This window comes from Triticum aestivum, chromosome 6A, assembly GCF_018294505.1.
Source record: "Triticum aestivum cultivar Chinese Spring chromosome 6A, IWGSC CS RefSeq v2.1, whole genome shotgun sequence".
In the NCBI taxonomy this organism is placed as follows: Eukaryota; Viridiplantae; Streptophyta; class Magnoliopsida; order Poales; family Poaceae; genus Triticum; species Triticum aestivum.
This window is the reverse complement of record NC_057809.1, coordinates 569,701,684-569,709,850: the sequence shown is the minus strand read 5'-3', so window position 1 is coordinate 569,709,850 and position 8,167 is coordinate 569,701,684.

Below are 8,167 nucleotides of genomic sequence, written 5' to 3'. Positions count from 1 at the left end.
GACTTTTCTAGGGAATTATTGCAACAGCGGTAAACTTTCTGTTTTCAAACAGCAACATGAAGACTTGTAACATAGGCATAGTAAAGACTATCAATGCCACTTTTATTGGAATAAAAGATGAAAAACATTGTTCTAAATAACAGAAAGCAAATCCTAACAAAATAAATTGACGCTCCAAGCAAAACACATATCATGTGGTGAATAAAAATATAGCTCCAAGTAAAGTTACCGATGAACGAAGACGAAAGAGAGGATGCCTTCCGGGGCATCCCCAAGCTTAGGCTTTTGGTTGTCCTTGAATATTACCTTGGGGTGCCTTGGGCATACCCAAGCTTAGGCTCTTTCCACTCCTTATTCCATAGTCCATCGAATCTTTACCCAAAACTTGAAAACTTCACAACACAAAACTTAACAGAAAACTCGTAAGCTCCATTAGCGAAAGAAAACAAAACACCACTTCAAGCTACTGTAATGAACTCATTCTTTATTTATATTGGTGTTAAACCTACTGTATTACAACTTATCTATGGTTTATAAACTCTTTTACTAGCCATAGATTCATCAAAATAAGTAAACAACACATGAAAAATAGAATCTGTCAAAAGCAGAACAGTCTGTAGTAATCTGGATCAAACGTATACTTGTGGAACTCATAAAATTCTCAAATAAATTTCTGGACCTGAGTAATTTATCTATTAATCATCTTGAAAAATAATTAACTAAATATCACTCTCCAAATAAAAATGGCAGCAATTCTCGTGAGCGCTAAAGTTTCTGTTTTTTACAGCATGATCAACAAGACTTTCCCCAAGTCTTCCCAACGGTTCTACTTGGAACAAACACTAATTAAAACATAAAAACTCAATAAAAACAGGGGCTAGATAAATTATTTATTACTAAACAGGAGCAAAAAGCAAGGAATAAAAATAAAATTGGGTTGCCTCCCAACAAGCTCTATCGTTTAACGCCCCTAGCTAGGCATGATGAATTCAATGATGCTCACATAAAGGATAAGAATTGAAACATAAAGAGAGCATCATGAAGAATATGACTAGCACATTTAAGTCTAACCCACTTCCTATGCATAGGGCTTTTGTGAGCAAACAACTTGTGGGAACAATAATCAACTAGCATAGGAGGGCAAAACAAGCATAACTTCAAAACTTTAAGCACATAGGGAGGAAACTTGATATTATTGCAATTCCTACAAGCATATATTCCTCCCTCATAATAATTTTCAGTAGCATCATGAATGAATTCAACAATATAACCAGCACCTAAAGCATTCTTTTCATGATCTACAAGCATAGAAAATTTACTACTCTCCACACAAGCAAAATTCTTCTCATGAATAATAGTGGGAGCAAACTCAACAAAATAATTATCATGTGAGGCATAATCCAATTGAAAACTAAAATCATGATGGCAAGATTCATGGATATCATTATTCTTTATAGCATACAAGTCATCACAATAATCATCATAGATAGCAACTTTGTTCTCATAATCAATTGGAACCTCTTCCAAAATAGTGGATTGATCACAAAATAAAGCCATGACCTCTCTGAAACCACTTTCATCAACATAATCATCATAAATAGGAGGCATGCTTTCATCATAATAAATTTGCTCATCAAAACTTGGGGGACAAAAAATATCATCTTCATTAAAGATAGCTTCCCCAAGCTTGTGGCTTTGCATATCATTAGCATCATGGATATTCAAGGAATTCATACTAACAACATTGCAATCATGCTCATCATTCAAATATTTAGTGCCAAACATTTTATAGATTTCTTCTTCTAGCACTTGAGCACAATTATCCTTTCCATCATACTCACGAAAGATATTAAAAAGGTGAAGCGTATGAGACAAACTCAATTCCATTTTTTTATAGTTTTCTTTTATAAACTAAACTAGTGATAACACAAGAAACTAAAAGACTCGATTGCAAGATCTAAAGATATACCTTCAAGCGCTCACCTCCCCGGCAACGGCGCCAGAAAAGAGCTTGATGTCTACTACACAACCTTCTTCTTGTAGACATTGGTGGGCCTCCAAGTGCAGAGGTTTGTAGGACAGTAGCAAATTTCCCTCAAGTGGATGACCTAAGGTTTATCAATCCGTAGGAGACGTAGGATGAAGATGGTCTCTTTCAAGCAACCCTGCAACCAAATAACAAAGAGTCTCTTGTGTCCCCAACACACCCAATACAATGGTAAATTGTATAGGTGCACTAGTTCGGCGAAGAGATGGTGATACAAGCGGTATATGGATAGTAGATAAAGGTTTTTGTAATCTGAAAATATAAAAACAGCAAGGTAACTAATGATAAAAGTGAGCACAAACGGTATTGCAATGCTAGGAAACAAGTACTAGGGTTCATACTTTCACTAGTGCAAGTTCTCTCAACAATAATAACATAATTGGATCACATAACTATCCCTCAACATGCAACAAAGAGTCACTCCAAAGTCACTAATAGCGGAGAACAAACGAAGAGATTATGGTAGGGTACGGAACCACCTCAAAGTTATTCTTTCCAATCAATCCGTTGGGCTATTCCTATAAGTGTCACAAACAGCCCTAGAGTTCGTACTAGAATAACACCTTAAGACACAAATCAACCAAAACCCTAATGTCACCTAGATACTCCAATGTCACCTCAAGTATCCGTGGGTATGATTATACGATATGCATCACACAATCTCAGATTCATCTATTCAACCAACACATAGAACCTCAAAGAGTGCCCCAAAGTTCCTACCGGAGACTCACGACGAAAACGTGTGCCAACCCCTATGCATAGGTTCATGGGCGGAACCCACAAGTTGATCACCAAAACATACATCAAGTGAATCACGTGGTATCCCATTGTCACCACAGATACACATGGCAAGACATACATCAAGTGTTCTCAAATCTTTAAAGACTCAATCCGAAAAGATAACTTCAAAGGGGAAACTCAATCCATTACAAGAGAGTAGAGGGGGAGAAACATCATAGGATCCAAATATAATAGGAGAGCTCGCGATACATCAAGATTGTATCACCTCAAGAACACGAGAGAGAGAGAGAGATCAAACACATAGCTACTGGTACATACCCTCAACCCCGAGGGAGAACTACTCCCTCCTCGTCATGGAGAGCACCGGGATGATGAAGATGGCCACCGGAGAGGGATTGCCCCCTCCGGCAGGGTGCCAGAACGGGTCTAGATTGGTTTTCGGTGGCTACGGAGGCTTCTGGCAGCGGAACTCCCGATCTATTGTGCTCCCGGATGTTTTTAGGATATATGGAGATATATAGGCGGAAGAAGTATGTCAGGAAGGCCACGAAGGGCTCACGAGGGTGGAGAGCGTGCCCAGGGGGCTGGGCGCGCCCCCCCTGCCTCGTGGCCTCCTCGTAGATCCCCTGACGTGCACTCCAAGTCTTCTGGGCTTCTTCTGATCCAAAAATAAGTTCCGTCAAGTTTCAGGTCAGTTGGACTTCGTTTGGTTTTCCTTTTCTGCGATATTCTAGAACAAGGTAAAAACAGAAACTGGCACTGGGCTCTGGGTTAATAGGTTAGTCCCAAAAATGATATAAAAGTGTATAATAAAGCCCATAAACATCCAATACAATAGATAATATAGCATGGAGCAATCAAAAATTATAGATACGTTGGAGACGTATCAGCTCCCGATACTGACCGCCCTCCTTGAAGGCGCAAACTGCTTGATGCTGAGACACATTCTACATAGTGTGATGCAAAGTGGTCCACCTCCGGATGTAATCCCTCAAAGTTTCATTCGGTTTTTGCACACAATGCTACAATTCTGCCAACCCTGCAGTTCATTTGCAACTTCCCTCAAACGTTCTGACAAACACTCGGGCTAACTCCTCCCAACTGAATATACTGCCTCGAGCCAACTGATTCAACCAAGCCCTAGCTGACCCTTCAACCATCAGGGGAAGGTGCTTCATGGCCACCTCATCATTTCCACCACTAATATGTACAGCCACTCAGTAATCCTCAAGCCAAGTGTCAGGCTTCGATTCACCAGTGAACTTACTAACTCCAGTCGCCAAGCCGAAGTTGGGAGGGATCTCTGCAGCCCTGATGGCTCTGCTAAAACATTCGGGACCAGAAACTTGCACTATACTTCCAGTCGGGCGATCTCTGTCATGCCCTTCTCTGTGTGCTCGGTTCCTGTCCACCAGACCTTGCAACAGAATTGACTTCGCATAAAACCCTGGCTTTCTTGGGTCGACTGGCATCCTCCTTACTGTACGGGCGCTGTCATGGAATTGTCACGGCAGATGTCCTAGTGTGAGTACTTAGTCATGAGGCCAACACATCTTTGTAGTAGCTTAAGAGGGGTTGAGCGGAATCGAGAGACGCAACACAAGACAAGGATTTAGATAGCTTCGGGCCCCGGGAAAGATCGTCCGGTAATAGCCCTACATGATATTTGTGACTAGATCTCATTATGCTCATGAGAGAGTCACTGCATAAGCCGGCTCCCCCTTTGTGTCTAGCCCTATAGATCATTTCTTCTTTCTTGTCCCTCTTTGGGGAGCCCTGCCCCTCCTTATATAAGTTGAAGGGGCGGGTTACATGACTAGTCCTGGTAGGATTAGGATTACTCTATTACAACTGTAGTCCTAGTCTTGCTTCCTTTGTAGGAGAATATTCCTTATGTCTTTCCTCGTAAGTCGGCCCACCAACACATGAACCGGACTTCTGGGCCTTGGGCCTTGTAATCCATCTGACCCGCCGTTGGGGTCATCAGTAAGTCACCAAATGCTCGTCGGGTCTCTGTGAGCCGCCAAGTCTGGCTGGGTCATACCGCGGGGTATATCCCCAACATTAGCCCCCAGTTTAATTTGGATTTATCCATGTTAAACCGATCCTACAAATCAAGACCAACTTTGATAGATTATACGCCGGGTCGAAGGTTCTTCTAAGACGGCATTTGATCATCGTTAAGTCCTTGTCATTTCCCTGTTGATATGTACATGTCCATGATCTCATAGCAATTCTTTTATAGCAGATATGTTTCAACTTTGTCAATGCAAAAAATCCAGATAGTTTTTTTGAAAAGTCCGGGTCGATAGGCCAGTTTCATGGTCAATTTGCTGACATTGGTCTCTTGTAGAGAAATATTGTGAAGAATAATCCACTTGAGTCGGCTTCCAAAGCGTCGGCTTAAGAAATATTGGTCTTGAAATACTCATCTGATATTCAGCCGGTTTGAAGTTGTAGAACTTGCCGGTTTAATATTACCAAAATTGCCGGTTTGTAAATATTGATGGCACCGAGTCATAATTTTTGCCGACGCTGGGTCAAAATTATTGATGACGCCGGGCTATGATTGTTGCAGACACCGGGTCATAATGATTGGTGACGCCGGGTCAATCTGATTTGCTCAAAACTGAGAATTCAAAAGTATTTGTCCTTATATCCATGTTACCTGTAGCCTCCAAGTGACGGGTTGTCATGTTTGCATCAACTGGGACTTGTAGTTGTCTTATGCTCACAAAAACTTCAACCGGTGTAGCCCCCATGGGCCGAGTCATTATGCAATAATGAGCAGGGACTTTGTAGATGTAGACTTGAGCAGCGACATGTAGCTCCCAAGGGCCGTCTTAGTAAGATAATATTGAGCGGATACTTTATATATATTTCCTTGAAAAGAATATCATATGCTGTAATCCTCTCCATGGGGCTCGAACCCATGTCCATAAGGTTAAGAGCTTTGTACTCTTCCAACTGAGTAGTGGACCTTTCAATATAATGGATTTAAGACTTGTGTACCTTGAATTTGTTGACAGGAGCAATTGGTAGCCCCCAAGGGCCGGTGAGGGAGTCCTGGATTAGGGGGTCTCCGGACAGCCAGACTATATCCTTTGGCCGGACTGTTGGACTATGAAGATACAAGATTGAAGACTTCGTCCCGTGTCCGTATGGGACTCTACTTGGCGTGGAAGGCAAGCTAGGCAATACGCATATGTATATCTCCTCCCTTGTAACCGACCTTGTGTTACCCTAGCCTCCTCCGGTGTCTATATAAACCGGAGTGTTTAGTCCGTAGGACAACAGACAATCATACCATAGGCTAGCTTCTAGGGTTTAGCCTCTCTGATCTCGTCGTAGATCAACTCTTGTAATACTCATATCATCAAGAACAACCAAGCAGGATGTAGGGTATTACCACCATCAAGAGGGCCCGAACCTGGGTAAACATCATGTCCCCTGCCTCCTGTTACCATCCGCCTTAGACGCACAGTTCGGGACCCCCTACCCGAGATCCGCCGGTTTTGACACCGACATTGGTGCTTTCATTGAGAGTTCCGCTGTGCCATCACCGTAAGGCTCGATGGCCCCTTCGATCATCTGTAACGATGCGGTCCAGGGTGAGGTTTTCCTTCCCGGATAGATCTTCGTATTCGGCCGCTTGACACTGTAGGCCAGTTCGCTTGGCCATCTGGTGTAGACTGAGAGCTACGCCCCTGGCCATCAGGTCAGATTTGGAAACTTGAACTACACGGTCGACATCCACGGAGACTTGATCTTCGACGAATTCGAGCCCATGTCATACGCGCCGCACAGTCACGACGAGCATGATGTAACTCTGCCGTCGGACAATTTTCGGGAGATCGCATCTGCAACTACTTCGGCCATCAATCCAGAGCAAGTCACGCCATTCGAGAGCGGAGGGATAGACCTCGCCATGGAGGCCGCACTCTCAGTGGCGATATAGCCAGATACTGACTTCACCCCTTACGAGAGCCGCATCACCGAACCACTAGATTCTTCTCCGGCCACGGGCTCTGAGCCGCTTACATCATCACCCATCGAATCCGATTGGGCACCGATCATGGAGTTCACCTCCACGGATATCTTTCAGCACTCACCTTTCGGCGATGTGCTAAATTCATCAAGGTCTCTCTCCTTGTCAGAAGAACCTTGGCCGAACTATGTCCGACTATAATGGGATGCGAACGACGAAGAAATTCGCTGCCCACCCACCACCCACTTAGTAGCCACTGTCGACGACTTAACCGACATGCTCGACTTTGACTCCGAAGACTTCAACGGCATGGACGACGATGCAGGAGACGAACAGGAACCACCGCCCACAGGGCGCTGGACCACCACCTCAGCATATGATATATACATGGTGGACACCCCCAAAGAAGGCAATGGCAATGAGACAGTCGAGGATGACCCATCCAAGAAGCAAGCCAAGCGCCAACGTCAGCGGCGCCACTCTAAGTCCCGCCACAACAAAAATAGTGATACTGAAACAAGAGATAATAACAGTCCGGATAGTGCCGAAGACAACAACAATCCCCTCCAGCACGATGTAGAGTCGGAGGACGAACAAGCTAGCCCTCCAGAGCGGGTAGCAGATGGAGAACCGGAGGAGGACAATTACATGCCTCTCTCCAAAGACGAGACGAGCCTCGATGACAAAGAATTTATCATGCCCGAGGACCCTGTCGAGCAAGAGCGCTTCAAGCGCCGGCTTATGGCCACAGCAAATAGCCTGAAGAGAAAGCAGCAACAGCTTCAAGCTGATCAAGACTTGCTAGCACACAGGTGGACCAAAGTCCTTGCGGCCGAGGAGTATGAACTCGAGCGCCCCTCCAAGAGTTACCCAAAACGCAGGTTGCTACCTCACCTCGAGGAGGAAGCATTGAAACCTCATTCACTAGTGTATGATGCGGCTGACCGGCCATGGCGTGGCCGAGCGAGAGAGGTGTTTCAGCCTGAAGTTCAGCATGCACCCCGCCGCCACTCAATCAAAAATACTAAGGCCCGGGACAACACAAGGGACCTGTGAGACGTATTGGATAGTAAGGCAAAAATCGCAAGGTCAATATATGGGTCACGGACACGTGCGCCAACACGGGACGATGATCGTCGCATCAGATACACCAAGAGTAAATCTGGCCGGGCCGAATACAGCAGACAAGATTCATATGAACTGCGTTGAGATATAGCCCGGCACAGAGGTGCCGCACACCCCCTATGCTTCACTGATGAAGTTATGAATCACGAATTCCTGGAGGGTTTCAAACCCGTAGATATCGAATCATACGATGGCACAACAGATCCCGCTGTATGGATTGAGGATTTCCTCCTTCACATCCACATGGCTCACGGTGATGATCCACA